We start from the raw sequence: 16,043 nt of genomic DNA, 5'->3' as shown, positions 1-16,043 counted from the left end.
ATCTTTTCTCCCATGTATTGGTCTTTCCTATACTAATATACTCTATGTTATGAAGAAATAGACTGAAAGAAACTAAATTCATCCTATATAATTCAAACACAACTTAACAAACCCTAGGCATCTCATAAACTATAAAGAAAGGCCTAAACAATAAATTAATATCATAAAACCACTTTTGAACTAGTGGTAAACCTAAATCTATTGAAGATTATAAGAAAAAGTTATATATTAAAAGGAAAATGAAAATGATTAAGATTTAAAATCTTGATAGGCTATTTATGCAGCTACAATATAAGGCAGTGAACTTATCGATGCAGTCTAGCACTAATGGCGAGTATCAAGGTAGTAGTCTCGGGAAAGTGAAAATTCAGAGTTACTACTTCGTTCTTTGTTATCTAACATAAAATATATGATGGATGAATTCTAAATTTACTAATAACTGAAAACTGAGTTCTAAATGAGATACAAGAATGAATGAATAAATGAAACAATCAAGACAAGAAAGCAAACCCAAAGGGAACCTAAACTAATTGGCAATTAAACAAAAGATAACAGATTGATGAATCCAATTATTGCTACTCGTGGACGAATTTTTAACTGAATTCCATCTCCTTCTCGAGATAACCGAATTCCTAAACCTAAGAACCTAAAGTTGGAATCTCTTCCTAACGATCGATTATTAAGTTAGCATTAAGCTTTAATCCGCCTCTATTAAGCTTTGTTAATTCTTAATCCGGCTAGTTAATTACCCTTATCTCTAAGTGGTCATTAACCAGTTCTTGCTATTCAAAATTCCAATTACTTAATGAATTTCTCAATTACAGAAAGCAATCTAAAGAACACAATTCACAATGTTTCATGAATAATGCGATATCTTATTAATACTGAAAGCAAGAAGAATACAAAAAGGAACTCAAACAATCCAACAATTTAGTACTAAGCCAACATAGTAAGGAAATCCCAATAGGTTTAATCGATCTAGCTACACATGTTCATGTCTAAAACAACTAGGAATTCAATAACAATGAAAGAATAAAGAAAATGAAACAGATACACCATTTTCCTTCGAATTGGATGAATAGCTCAAAATCCCCAAATCTGAATGTTGAACCCTAAATTGCCTCTTGAATGCCTCCAAATCCACTCTTGATCTTCAATGTGATGTTTAAACCAATGTAATCCTTCTTTCAATAGGCGCAATAGTCTCCCAAAGTCGAATATCGAAGTCTGGAAAAAGGGTGGCTCGTGCATGTATGTGAGAAATTAAGTTAGAAGATCGCACCCCCAGCTCAATAAATCGCATTTGCCTATATAAATGTCTCAACACGGGTAGAGTCCAGGCCGTGCTAGACCTCCGAGTCCCCCAATTTAGGGCTTCTTCTTGGTCGTGCCCTCGCCGGTGCTGAGCCACCACGGGCTATGATGGAGGCCGTGGTGGCTTCGAAAATCATGCCAAAATGGCACTCTTGAGGGTCAATTGTTGATGGTTCAGCACGGCCAGAGTCCAGGCCATGCTCAACCTTGGAATGCTAGCCCTTGCTTAATTTTGATGGATTCTAGTCCGCATTTGCGCTTATTTCCCTTGACTACTGATAATGTCCATCGATAATCACCTGAAACATGAAAGGAACTAAGACACATGTTATTCTAGCATAAAATAAGATAACTATGCACAAAAGTACAAGTAATTGGGCATATAAACATGTGTAAAACAATGCATATCAAATCACCCCACACTTAAGCTTTTGCTTGTGCTCAAGCAATCAATAACTCAATACATATACAAGCAACAATCACCCCTCAAAATCCATGCTAAAGTTCACAACTTAACCTTATTTAACATATAAAGAATGAAACTCAAGTAGCTAAACAAATTATACACCTTCAAAGAAGAACTATAATAATATCATCTCGAAGTACAAGTTATATAACAATTTAGCATTAAGGACTAGGAACCATTGCTTCACAGGGATCTCTCAAATCACTCACAGTGTTTACAGGTAAACAAAAAGATTCCATCAATGAAGCTGCACCAAACCTGTTTACCATAAGCTTGCTTATAAATCCCATCTTCGCTACTGCGAATCAATGAATGCCAAAATCAAAAGGTCTTTACAAGGGTTGAAATGTGGCTAAGGTAAAGGTAAGAATATTTAGAAAGAAGTGTAAAGTATACTGAAAAATCATGTAATTATTTAGAATGAATGTTTCAGGAGCTGAATGCCAAATCAACAAAAGTACTCACTAAGCCTTATTTGAAGTAGAGGATGCTTAAAGAATTGAATCCAAAAGAGAAAAGAGCTAAGAAAGAAGCACAATAAACATTTATTTTATTATTTTTTTCTTTTTTTTATATGCCACTGCAGCTTACATAGAGGCTGCATGGTTAATGACACAAACAACGAGAATAGTTATACAATTTGGATTAAATGGAGCATTAAAGAATGATTAAAAGAACTAAGTAAATTTATAACAAAATTAGGCACTATGATACCATAAAAGAAGAAGCATAACACATAATTATTCAGTATACAGGGTGAAAGAAAAGACAAATGTAGAGAATGGTATAGATGTAGTGTATAGGTGTAAATCATGAAGAAAAGGTTAAGGCTCAAAACTGGCTGACTAATGGAAACAAAGGGTAGGCTTTTGGCCAGATATGGTGAATCCTAAGTTGCCCAAATCATGTAATGGTATTTAAAAATTCATGTAACCTCAACAAGCATTACAGAGCAAGTTCTAGAAATAAAATTACGTACAGCGCACACTCAAACAAGAAAAATCATGAGCATAATTTGCAATGGATTCTCAAATTTTGGTTCAAAAACTCACGTTTGAAGTGGCTAAAATTTACAATTGGTTTCCAGACTTATCAATTGAATTATCACATAAATGGTATAAGAGATTGGAATAATCAAAGTTCAAAGATAAAGGCTTAAAATTTGCAAAGAACTCAAGCAACATCGGTTTAACCCAGCCAAAGTGACATATTGAATACAGTGAAATTGCTTTCCAGGAACAAAAATCGAGAGGGATAATCAATTTCAAGTATATGAATTAAATTATTAATTACAAAAGAACAAACTAAGTTTAAACGATATGCATAACATAGGTCCTAACATCCTAAAAATAGATAACACCAGTGATAGCAATTTCAGACACATCCAAAAGTCATAGGAAAGAGAAAAGAGAACACGGTTTACCCACACCCACCCCACACTTGAAGAACACACTCTCCTCAGTGTAAAACAAAGTGGGTACCTCGCATAGGATGTACAAATAAGGAAAGCAAAATCAATAGTATCTAGGTAGATGACATGTATGAAAATAAATTAAATCAAAGCAGAAAATAAAAAGAAGATCTAGGGGGGCTGCCTTGATTATCCACCGAGGTTGATGAAGTGGAAATTCGGTAGGTCCTCGGCAAGAGCCGAAAATGAAAAATAAAGAGATAATAGAAATTGAAAATAAAAATTAAATATAATATGAAAACTAAAACTAATAAAATGTTTCAAAACTAAAAAAAAATAAAATAAAATGTTAAAAACATAAAATAAAATTTGGGGTGCCTCCCAAAAGCGCTTCTTTTTGTCTCGAGTCGTTTAGCTGGACTCGATAACCCCTCCTTTCGCGTGCAGGTTTAACTTGCTCTACGGTCCAATCACCAGGTTATTACTATCATTATAAGAATGTGGATTGAGCAATAAGTGAGGCTAATCCTTGAATTGTCAGCATTTTTCCAAGCGAACCCTTGTAGGTACTCCCTCAGAAAGGGTAAAGGCATCTCCCTCTCCTTAGGTGTCAAGTCCGCTGCTAGACCGACAGGCAACCTAATATCCTCATTCAGATATGCATAGTTGAGATGCTGTGGAAGATCTTTCAGCTCGAGGACTGGTGGTTCCTCAAGTTATGGTCTCAACTGATGCACACCTACCCTGTCAATCTCACGAAACTCCCCAGTATTGTCGCTTGACTCGTGTGCTAACCAAAATTCAAGCTGCTCCAATACCTCTTCATTTGACAGCTCATGCCCATCTTCCATTGGCAAAGCAACTTCTAAAATGTCTACTCGATCATAATTAGACCTCCTGGTCACACATTGCCTGTAATGAACAAGGTAGTAATAACCCAAAAAAATAAATAAATAAATAAAATAATAACAAAAATAGAAAAGAAATAAAAAATATATATGGTTAAAGCAACAAATAACAAATCTCACTCTAGTTTTCAAACATTCCCCAGCAACAGCGCCAAAAACTTGATAGGCTATTTATGCAGCTACAATCTAAGGCAGTGAACCTATCAATGCAGTCTAGCACTAATAGCGAGTATCAAGATCATATTCTCGGGAAAGTGAAAACCCAGAGTTACTACTTCGTTCTTTATTATCTAACCTAAAATATATGAAGGATGAGTTCTAAATTTACTAATAACTGGAAACTAAGTTCTAAATGAGATACAAGAATGAATGAATAAATGAAACAATCAAGAGAAGAAAGCAAGCCCAAAGCAAATCTAAAGGGAACCTAAACTAGTTGGCAATCAAACAAAAGATAACAGATTGATAAATTCAATTATTGTTGTGGATGAATTCTTAACTGAATTCGATCTTCCTCTCGAGATAACTGAATTCCTAAATCTAAGAACCTAAAGTTGGAATCTCTTCCTAATGATCGATTATTAAGTTCGCGTTAACCTTTAATCCACCTCTATTAAGCTTTGTTAATTCTTAATCCGGCAAGTCAATTACTCTTATCTCTAAGTGATCATTAACCAGTTCTTGCTATTCAAAATTCCAATAACTTAATGAATTGCTCAATTACAGAAAGTAATCTAAGGAACACAATTCACAATGTCTCATGAATAATGCGATATCTTATTAATACTGAAAGCAAGAAGAATACAAAAAGGAACTCAAACAATCCAACAATTTAGTACTAAGCTAACATAGTAAGGAAATCCCAATAGATTTAATCAATTTAGCTACACATATTCATGTCTAAAATAACTAGGAATTCAATAACATTGAAAGAATAAAGATAATGAAATAGATACACCATTTTCCTTCGAATTGGATGAATAGCTCAAAATCCCCAAATCTGAATGTTGAACCCTAAATTGCCTCTTAAATGCCTCTAAATCCACTCTTGATCTTCAATGTGATATTTTAACCAATGTAATCCTTCCTTCAATAGGCGAAATAGTCTCCCAAAGTCAAATATCGAAGTCTGGAAAAGGGTGGCTCGTGCATGTATATGAGAAATCAAGTTATAAAATCGCACTCCGAGCTCAATAAATCGCATTTGCCTATATAAATGTCTCAGCACGGCCGTGGTCAAGCCCGTACAAAGTCCAGACCATGCTGGACCTCAGAGTCCTGCAATTTAGGGCTTCTTCTTGACCGTGCCCTTGCCGGTGCTGAGCCATCACGGGTCATGATGGAGGTCGTGGTGGCCTCGGAAACTATGCCAAAATGGCACTCTTGAGGGTCAAGTGTTGATGGTTCAGTAAGGCTAGAGTCCAGGCCGTGCTCAACCTTGGAAAGCTAGCCCTTGCTTAATTTTGATGGGTTTTGGTCCGTATTTGCGCGTATTTCCCTTGACTGTGGATAATGTCCATCGATAATCACCTGAAACATGAAAGGAACCAAAACACAGGTGATTCTGGCATAAATCAAGATAACTATGCATAAAAATGGAAGTAATTAGGCATATAAACATGTGTAAAACAATGCATATCAAATCTAAACTTCACTAACATGAATTTAAATGGAGTTGATTTAATTAATCTTAATAGTATTTTCTTATTTTTAAAAGTTGATTCATAAAAATCTTATTTTAAACTTGTGCAATTTAAATTTCTAATCATCATTTCATCCAAAAATAATTTTTCATAATATGCTACGTTTATTGTCCGAATATTTTGGGAAATTTAATTTTGGATAATATCAAATATAATATATTGAAGAGAGAGAGAGAGAATCATCGGGTGGAGTGAATAATGACATGTCAAGGTTGTTGCCCTTGGAACCAAGGGGGAGGTTGAATTGGTAACCTCAAATTGTAAAAATAAATTGAGATAGGAAACACATAAGGACTTAAGAAAGTATTAAGAGATTTGGAAGAGAGTTAGGGTTAGAGAGATTCACACAAAGGTTTATATTGATTTGGGGATAATCCTCCCTACATCCACTCATCAAGATCACACTTGAGTATTCCACTATAATCTTTAAAATTACAACATTTGGATTTTGCAAGTTCACCCAACAACTTAATATTTTCTAAGGCTAACACTTAACCTCTTCCCTTAGTGAACTAATCCCTCACTAAGTCCCTTAACCCTTTAGTATTAATGGTTACTCAACAACCAATTCTTTATATTTTTAATGTCTCAACTCACACAACAATCCTTTAGAATTTAGTTGAATGAAGAGATTTAACTTAATACATTGTACAAATAATAAAAATCAAGTGTAAAAAGTTGAGAAAATAAATTTATAAGAGTTTTGGGTATAATAAATTCAAACACACGTGTCTTAAGTCTTTATGAGGGGTATTTATATACTTACCAACCTCTTAGAAACGTTATAATGCTCCATCGTGCCCATATGTCACGCTCGCGCTTGCCAAGGGGATGTTCATAAGCACCCTCACGCTTTTTGTCGCATAAGTGCCTGCCAACTTTAAGTTTTAGTCTCTATTTGAACCACCCCTCACGCTTTTGGAGACGTTGACTTATTGATTGCCTGATGTCTCTTTTTCTGTGGAGGCTTGTTAGAAAGTCTTCCCTTAAGGTTGGTCAACTTTGACCATATAAAAACTGTCATAGTGCTTTTTAGGCGCCCTCACGTTTTTTAGGTCTTTTTACTAAACTTTCTTGATAGCTTAAGAAAAACTTGCCTTATGAGTGAATTCATAATATACTAACAACTATACACTTAAACATATTAGCTATATTCAATTTGGGTGTTAAGATCAAAATAGAGATCAATTGACCCTTAGGCTGCAATCTCCTTTTTGATTTTAATAACCAAATTGATAAGGAAGATAAAATTGAATGATTATAAGAGCAATTGGATGAGTAATGAGTAGGATTTAAAAGTTGGAAATAAATTGCTTTGAGTTCTAATTAGGATAGTAAGAAAATACAAGTAAACTCATATTTACTTAGACTAAATTGCTCCCCCTTGATTTGACATCCCTTTTATCTTTATTTCTCCTTTTTTTATTTGTTAAATAATTAATTTTGTTATTCTCTCCATCTTTGGCAAAAGCAAAAGATAGAGAACAAGATAAAATGAAAAGCATAACATAAAAGAGCAAATAAGGAAGAGATAATTACATTAATAAATAATAAGAAAATATAACTAAAGATGTCTGATCAAGAAGAAGCTAATACATGAAAAAGATATGTTTTGAAAAAAAAAATAGAAAAGAGTAAAGATGGTCAATCTTCTTCTTTATCCTCTTCTTCCTCTTCCTCTTCTTGAATCATAGATTCATTCCCTTTGCCTTTACTACTTGAACTAGTATGAGTAGGGAAAATGGTGCATCTTCTTCCTCCTTCTCGTGATCTTCAACATAGCAATGAAGGATCTTGTGGAATTTTTGAATTTTTACTAAGTTCGCATGTAAGTGATGGAGGTAGTTCCAAATTCTCTCCATTTTTTTTAGAACTTTGTCTTCGAAAGAGAAAAAAGGTTGGCCTTCAAAGCTAGAGGGTGTAGGATCACTTGGGATTCTATGATCCTTTTTCCTCTTTTTCCTATCATTTACAACTCCCTAATAAGTAAAAAGAACTCAACATCTAATTCCTACGTAGGGCCAAGTCTAATTACCTTTGCATGCTCAAGAAATAGCAGACCTAAAGAGATGGGAACTATTGGAAGAGTCAGATAGGTTTTGTTAAGAGAGATAAGGAGTTGAAGGTGTTTGGCTATTTTTTTAATATGGGAGAACACAAGAATAGCCTCTTTTTGAGTGTTCCCAGGATGAATTAAGAAAGAAATTGGAGGTTAGGATCCTCTTACCATGAATCATGGCATAAAGAAAGAGGAGATCCTTTTGAGATACTTTCTCCATCCCGTTACCCCTTGCATAGATATTGGAGACAATCATCCTATGCATTGCCCAATGTGAGAGAGGCTTGAGGTCTTTAGAGAGGGAGTCTTTGGAATGGGTGTCTTTATTAGAAATTTGTCTCCAAAATTATGAAGGAGAGTAAGACATTTTTATAAAGTTTTCTATGATCCTCATAAGGCCTCTCTCTTGAAAACCAAAGATGAAGGAGAATTGGGTTCTAAAAAGGTTCTGTTTCTTTCCAAAAACTCTAAACCTATTCTATAGTATTCATCCCCATCCTCATTTTTATTGATTACCAAATAGGAGAGAAATTTTCTAGTGAGATTTTCATACCTTATGTCTAAAGATTAGGGTAGAAACAATTCCATTAATCCCATATTATCCAATAAATTATGGACCTCTTGAGACACTCCAAGCTTGATAAAGGATTATTTATCAAAAAATCTATTAGCTTAAACCTCCTTTCTCTCTACTGTCATAAATTTGATTCTGGTCTCATCATTAATGTCCTCCATTCCTTCTTGAATGGTTTGAGAAGGACCTTTTCTAACGAATTTTCTTGACCTTATGGTTGTTAAAGGAAGAAGTTGAACAAGATTGTAGAAAATGAGAGTAGAGAGAGAAGGATTTTGAAGTTTGAAGTTGAAAATTCTTTTGAAAAATGATGAATTTTCATAAAATGTGCTTTATATAGCCTTAGAAGATGTGAGAAACGGTAAAAAAAGGGCTAGATTTGCATTAAATCATTTTCAAAAATGTTATAACGGCTAGTTTTTATAGACATCAAGGAGAAGCACGAGCGTGCTTTGCAAGCGCGATCATGGAATTAAAAAAGTAGTCACAATGGCTGTAATTTTGCTAAACTGCGATCGCCTTTAGAATCACGAGCGGGCTTCAGAATCACGAGCACGCTTTAGAGGTCAGTTTCCAGTTTCATAGTGACTGTAAAGCGCGAGCCCGCTTTGTAGAAAAAGGAATGCAAATTTTTCAAATTCATGCAAGATTAGGGTTGATCACATTTTTTTGAGAGTATTAAAATGCATAGTGAGTTAGAATACATCTCATATGCAAAGTGAAATTTTAATACTCAATCATCAAAATAGAGATGCAAATAAAATATCTTCATACAAGAGTTTACTAAGTACTTCAAAAATTGAGAGTTAGAAATTTTTTACAAGAGGACTAACCTAGAGTACTTCCATCAATCATTTCTAATTCTCTTTTGAAGTAACCTAATATCTCATCATTAAAAGGTTTGATAAAGATATTAGCAAGTTGGTTAGTTGTATCAATAAATTCTAAAACAACATCATCACTTTGCGCATGATCTCTCAAAAATAACGTCTAATGTCTCTATGTTTACTCCTAGAGTGTTGAATGAGATTTCTAGAAAGATTTATAGCACTACTATTGTTACACTTTATAGGAATGTGATCAACCTCTTTTCCATAATCTCGTAATTGTTGCTTCATCCAAAGAATTTGAGTGCAACAACATCCTATCGCTACATATTGGGCTTCCACAGTGGAGAGGGCAACCGTCATGCTAAACCAAGACACTAAACACTCACCTAAGAGATGGCAAGTTCCGAATGTACTTTTTCTATCTAGAAGACTTCCCATGTAATCAGCATCCGAATAGCCTGTTATATCGAAAAATGATCTTTTAGGATACCAAAGTCCAAAATGCAAGGTCCCATGCAAATATTTCAAAAAAAAATTTGGCGGCATTCAAGTGAGACTCTTTAGGACAAGATTGAGATCTAGCACATAGAAAAACACTATACATAATATCAAGTTTAGAGGCGGTTAAATATAAGAGAGATTTGATCATTACTTCTATAGAGCTTTTCATTTACACTCTTACCCTTCTCATCTTTGTCCAATTTTGTTGTGACACTAATAGGAGTTTTCGCTACTTTGCAACTATCCATCTCAAATTTTTTCAAGAGTTCTTTTGCGTACTTAGATTGGTTGATGAATATTCCAACCTTGCTTTTATTTAATTTAAAGACCAATAAAGAATTTGAGCTCTCCCATCATGCTAATTGCAAATTCCCTAGTCATCAACATAAAGAAGTTCATTAGTAGCTCCAAACATAATGTCATCAACATAAATTTGAACACTCACAGTATCATACATTTGTTTCTTTATAAATAAAGTGGTGTCGACCTTTCCTTTTGAAAATCCATTGTCAATTAAAAAGGAACTAAGCCTTCCATACTAAGCTCTAAGAGTTTATTTCAATTCATATAAAGCTTTAGTTAATTTGAAAACGTGATTAAGGAATTTGTGACTTTCGAAACCAGGAGGTTGCTCAACATAAACTTCTTCTTCAATGAACCTATTCAAAAATGTATTTTTCACTTTCATTTGAAATAATTTAAAATTCATGTTGCATGCATAGGCCAAAAGTATTCTAATAGCCTCTAATCTAGCAATCAAAGTAAAAGTCTCATCATAATCAATGCCTTCTTTTTGGTTGTAACCTTTTGCAACTAATCTAGCTTTATTTCTAGTGATAGACCATTGATCATTTAGCTTGTTTTAAACACCCATTTACACACTAATAATTCGATGATCATTAGCATGACCGAGTCTTCTATGCCATAGCCAAGATTTATCATTAATAGATGCAAAACACTTGAAGGATTGATTAGCAACTTTGTGTAAGTAAATTGAGTAGGTATTCTCACTTCTTTTTCCTTTGAATACTATTTTGTCATCCACTAAGGTATTGACATAGCATCCATTGGAATAAAAAATGACTTTGTTACCTTTGTCACACAGTTGACTAACACTTAACAGATTATATTTTAATCCATAAACCAAGAAAACATCATCAATAAAAGATTGATCATCCTCGCCAATGGAACCAATGCTAATTACCTTACCCCTGGCATCATTTCCAAATGTGACTTTACCTCTATTATAGTTTTTGACATCTATAAAGAGGCTCTTGTCTCTGATCATGTGCCTTGAGCATCCATTATCAACATGCCAAATATTGTGTTTATGGACTTGAACTCTTATGCAATAGTGGCAAGTCATCTTTGAGATGTAAGAGGAGTTAGAATTGATATTCTTAGCCACCTTTTCTTGAGGTTTAGGCCTTAATGCATTCATCACATTATTGCAAGTGCATGAGCAAGACTCTTTAATATTTGAATACTTATATGTAAATGTATGTTTTGTTCCTTTAGGCTTAGCCTTTGGAACTTGTGATGTCTTTCCTTTCTTTAGAGAGGAAGGCTTAGTATGTGCTTTGCACTTTGAAATTGTTTTAAAATTACTTTCAACATTTGAAGGTTTAGTGGCCTTAAACAAAATTATTGTATGAGGTGTTAGGGATGTGGATGATGAAGATACATTGAACTGAAGTCCATGTCTCACAAGAGGAGGTCTTTGAGATACCACTAGTGTATCCAGAGATTCCTTTCCTTTGTGTAACTTTGAGATGGAGTTCCTAAGCTCCTCAACTTTATTTTTTAAAGCATTATTTTCTTTGAGGAGTTTTTCATTTGAAATGTTATCCAATGAGTTCTTTAAGTCATCATCGGAGGTTTTAAAGAAATAATTTCTTTCTTTAAAGCTTCAAGATCTTTTTTAAAAATAGAGCATTTATTTTTATAGAAATTTAACTTTGTAAGCATATTTTGTAAAAGCTCATCCCCATCATCTAGCATATCATCACCATCACCAAAAGAATGAGAAATTGAACATGCAGAAGAAAAATTGCATAAATGAGAAGTGGAGCATACCTCATGAGACTCTTTCAAGTTGGCCATGAAGCAAAGGTTTGTTTCTTCATCTTTATCACTTTCATTGTTCGAAGATGAAGATGCATCACTCTAAGTGGCTTTCAAACCATTTTTCTTCTCTCTATTCTTTTCTTCCTCTTCAAGTACTTGGGACAATCCAGTTTGATGTATCCTTGCTTTCCACACTCACACCAAGTAACATCATCCTTTTTGTCTTTGCGAGACCTTGATTTGGAGAAGGACTTCTTGCTTGTAAAGGGCTTGTTGCTTTTTCTCTTCTTTGCTTTAAGAATCCTTTTAACATATTTGGTGATGAGGCCTACATCATCACCCTCGCTATTTGCTTCCATTTGATCTTCATCATCACTTGAGTCATCTTTTTCTTCTTAAGCTCTAGTGCTTGCTTTGAGTACTAAAGTCTTCTTCTTTCCCCCATCTATATCATATTCATTCTTAATAAGAGACATTTCATGAGTTAGAAGTTTACCTATAAGGACATCTATGGGAATCTTTCCAAGATCCTCATTGGCTTCTCTAATGCTAGCCACTCTAGCACCATATACTTGTCCAAAGGTAGACTCTTAGGAGTTTTATTGTTGATTTCCACAAGCTCATAATATTTTCCAAGCTTCCTCATATTGTTGATGATAGTGAGAAGCCTATTTGTCATGTCGGTGATAGATTCGTTTGGCTTCATCTTGAACATTTCATACTTGATGACGTACATTTAGATTTTCCTTGACTTGACTTGTTTAACGCCTTCATGATAATTCTCCAAGGTAGTTCAAATTTGATAGGTCATAGTGCAATGTTGCATTCTCCCATATTCTTCTCTAGATAGACAACTCACAAGAATGACTATTGCTTGCTTATTACTATGATTATGCTTCTTGTGAGCATCTACCCATTCTTTCTTCACCATTTTTAATTTCGGTAGAAGCCTTCAATTCCTTCATCATATAGTCCCACACTCTAATACCATATGAATCTAAATAGATTTCCATGCAAAATTTTTAAAAGGCATAGTCAGATCTATCGAAGAATGGCTTGAGATGTTGAGATCCTTCATTGGTTGCCATAGATCTGTACACTCGCAATGAAGCTTGAAAAAAGTGTTCGCACTCTCATACCACTTATTGTCCCTTGGATCCAAGAAGGGGAAGGTTGAAATAGTGACCTTAAATTGCATTAATAAATTGAGATAGGAAACACACAAGGACTTAAAGAAGAATAAAGAGATTTGGAAGAGAGTTAGGGTTAGAGAGATTCACACAAAGGTTTATATTGATTTGGGGATAATCCTCCCTACATCCACTCATCAATATCACACTTGAGTATTCCACTATAATCTTCAAGATTACAACCTTTGGATTTTGCAAGTTCACCCAACAACTTAATATTTTCTAAGGCTAACACTTAACCTCTTCCCTTAGTGAACTAATCCCTCACTAAATCCCTTAACCCTTTAGTATTAATGGTTACTCAACAACCAATTCTTTATATTTTTAATGTCTCAACTCACACAACAATCCTTTAGAATTTAGTTGAATGAAGAGATTTAACTTAATACATTGTACAAATAATAAAAATCAAGTGTAAAAAGTTGAGAAAATAAATTTGTAAGAGTTTTTGGTATAATAAATTCAACACATATATCTTAAGTCTTTATGAAGGACATTTATACACTTACCAACCTCTTAAAGACGTTATAATGCTCGCAAAGCTCATTAATACAAATTGGATGACTTGATAAAAAGTTGGCTATAGTCATGAAAAGCGCCCTCGCGTTTTCTGAAAAGAATCGTTAAGACTCCAACTGCTCTAGACACGTGGCTATGACTTGGCGATTAAAGTTGCAGTAGTCACTTATATCGCATTAAATGAAACCGCCCTCGCGCCCATAATGTCGTGCTTGCGCTTGCCAAGAGAGCGCTCAGGAGCCCCTCGCGCTTTTTGTCGTATAAGTGCCTACCAACTTTGAGTTTTACTCTCCATTTGAATTGCCCTCGCGCCCATAATGTCGTGCTTGCGCTTGCCAAGAGAGCGCTCAGGAGCCCCTCGCGCTTTTTGTCGTATAAGTGCCTACCAACTTTGAGTTTTACTCTCCATTTGAATTGCCCTCGCGCTTCTGGGATGTTGACTTATTGACTGCAACATGTCTCCTTTTATTTGGAGGCTGTCAGAAAATCTTCCTTTGAGGTTAGTCAACTTTGAGCATATAAAAAACGTCATCGCACTTTCATGGTCTTTTTACAAACCTTTATTAATAGCTTGAGAAAAACTTGCCTTATGAGTGAGTCCTTAATGTACTGTTAAGTAGACCCTCAAACATGATATTAGTTATATTCAATTTGGATGTTAAGATCAAAATAGAGACCAATTGACCCTTAGGCCAACAAAGGTGTTTCTATTATCCTATAATATTATTAAACTAATTTAATATCCATATTTCATGTGATAAATTTATATTATAAAATTTGAATAGTTATTAAAAGTAAATGCTAAATGTTTTATATATAATTAATAATAGGTTAATTTACCGATTTTGATGAAACAAATTTTAATTTCCTTTATCTTCAACTTATTTAAATTTTAGCCACATATACTAATGGCAAATATTGAATATCATTTGCTATATTTAAAATAAGAAAAATAACAAATTAAGATATTGTGCATATGATGTACATCTTGCATCTCCCCTTTATCATATGAAAATATAGATATTAATTTTAAAACTAATCACATATAAATTCAAAATTAAAGTATTGGGATTATTATTCTTCACATGCTAATATTTCTTTATCATATAAATTAAAATGATTTTTAAAAAGTTGACTAAAAGATAAAATTATGAGAAATTGACAAAAACTATTTAAAATTTCAATAAGAAAAAAAGACTTAATTTCTACATGTTTATTTTTTCCACATCGAAATGGATCAAAACCATAAAATTTCTCCAGCAATTTAGACTATGTTTAATATGATGTAATGAAATATGTAATATTTATTTTATTACTTTGTTTGGTATTTAATTCTTTCTGATATAATATAATAACAAATACATCATGTAATCAATTATCTTTAATTTGATGTAATTCTCAATATACATAAGATCTATGTAATTATGATTACTTATAATATATTTATATTTATATTTATTTTATTTTTTATTAATATAATTAAAATACCTTCATCTATCATCCACCCTCATTATCTTGTGACTAGTGATTGGATTCCGGCGACCGGCCACTAGATTCCGGTGACTGACTATTAAATTCCAGCAACTGGTTATATTTTAAAAAATAATAACTTTTAATATTATTTTTAAATAGTTTATGCAACATTTTATTTATAAACCAACTACTATAAATAAATTAAATATTAATATTCTAATCACATTATATTACATATATTTTTTCACTATATCCAAAGATGGTAATAGATTAATAAAGAGATAATAATAAAATATTGCTTATAATACATGATTTATTTTATATAATTAACTAATATTTTAGTATTTTATTATATTCTTAGTATTTATATATAATATATTATTAAAATCATTTAATAATATTTTAACTTATCCAAAAGACGAGCAGTTATCTAATTTCACTAATATTTTATTATAATGCATTAATAAAGAGATAATAATATGCTTTGAAATTAATCTGTCACTTATGCAACAATTAATAAAAGGATTGAAAAACATATTCAAAATTAAGAAAAGTGAAAAACAACACAATAAAGAGAGGTTTTAAAGAGAAATCAAAGTTCATGGAAAGCACAGAGCAGCAAAGAAAATCTAGTAATCACATCCATACAAGTGAAAATCTAAATATTTTAGAGAGTAAAATTTAGTTAAAAAGATATATAAAAATTAAATTTTTAAAAATTATCTTTTATAACGAGGCCTTATATTTTGCATCCTAAACCACATTGTAATATGGTTTGGCCACGCACTATACGTGAGTTAGGATTCTGATGCATGCTTTTTTCTTTTTAATTTATATTCATTAAATATATACTAAATATTTATTAATTTATGTTGATTAAAAATATACTGAATATTTATTGTTTAAACATTAAATATTTATTATTTTATTTTATAATATTTGTACCATAATATAAATATTTTTAAGATAATCTTATCTTGACTTCTCTTTTTATTTGCTAACTGTAAAAATAATTTATATTGTATCTA

The sequence above is a fragment of the Ricinus communis genome, chromosome 1, assembly GCF_019578655.1.
Source record: "Ricinus communis isolate WT05 ecotype wild-type chromosome 1, ASM1957865v1, whole genome shotgun sequence".
NCBI lineage: Eukaryota > Viridiplantae > Streptophyta > Magnoliopsida > Malpighiales > Euphorbiaceae > Ricinus > Ricinus communis.
This window is presented reverse-complemented; position numbering follows the sequence as displayed.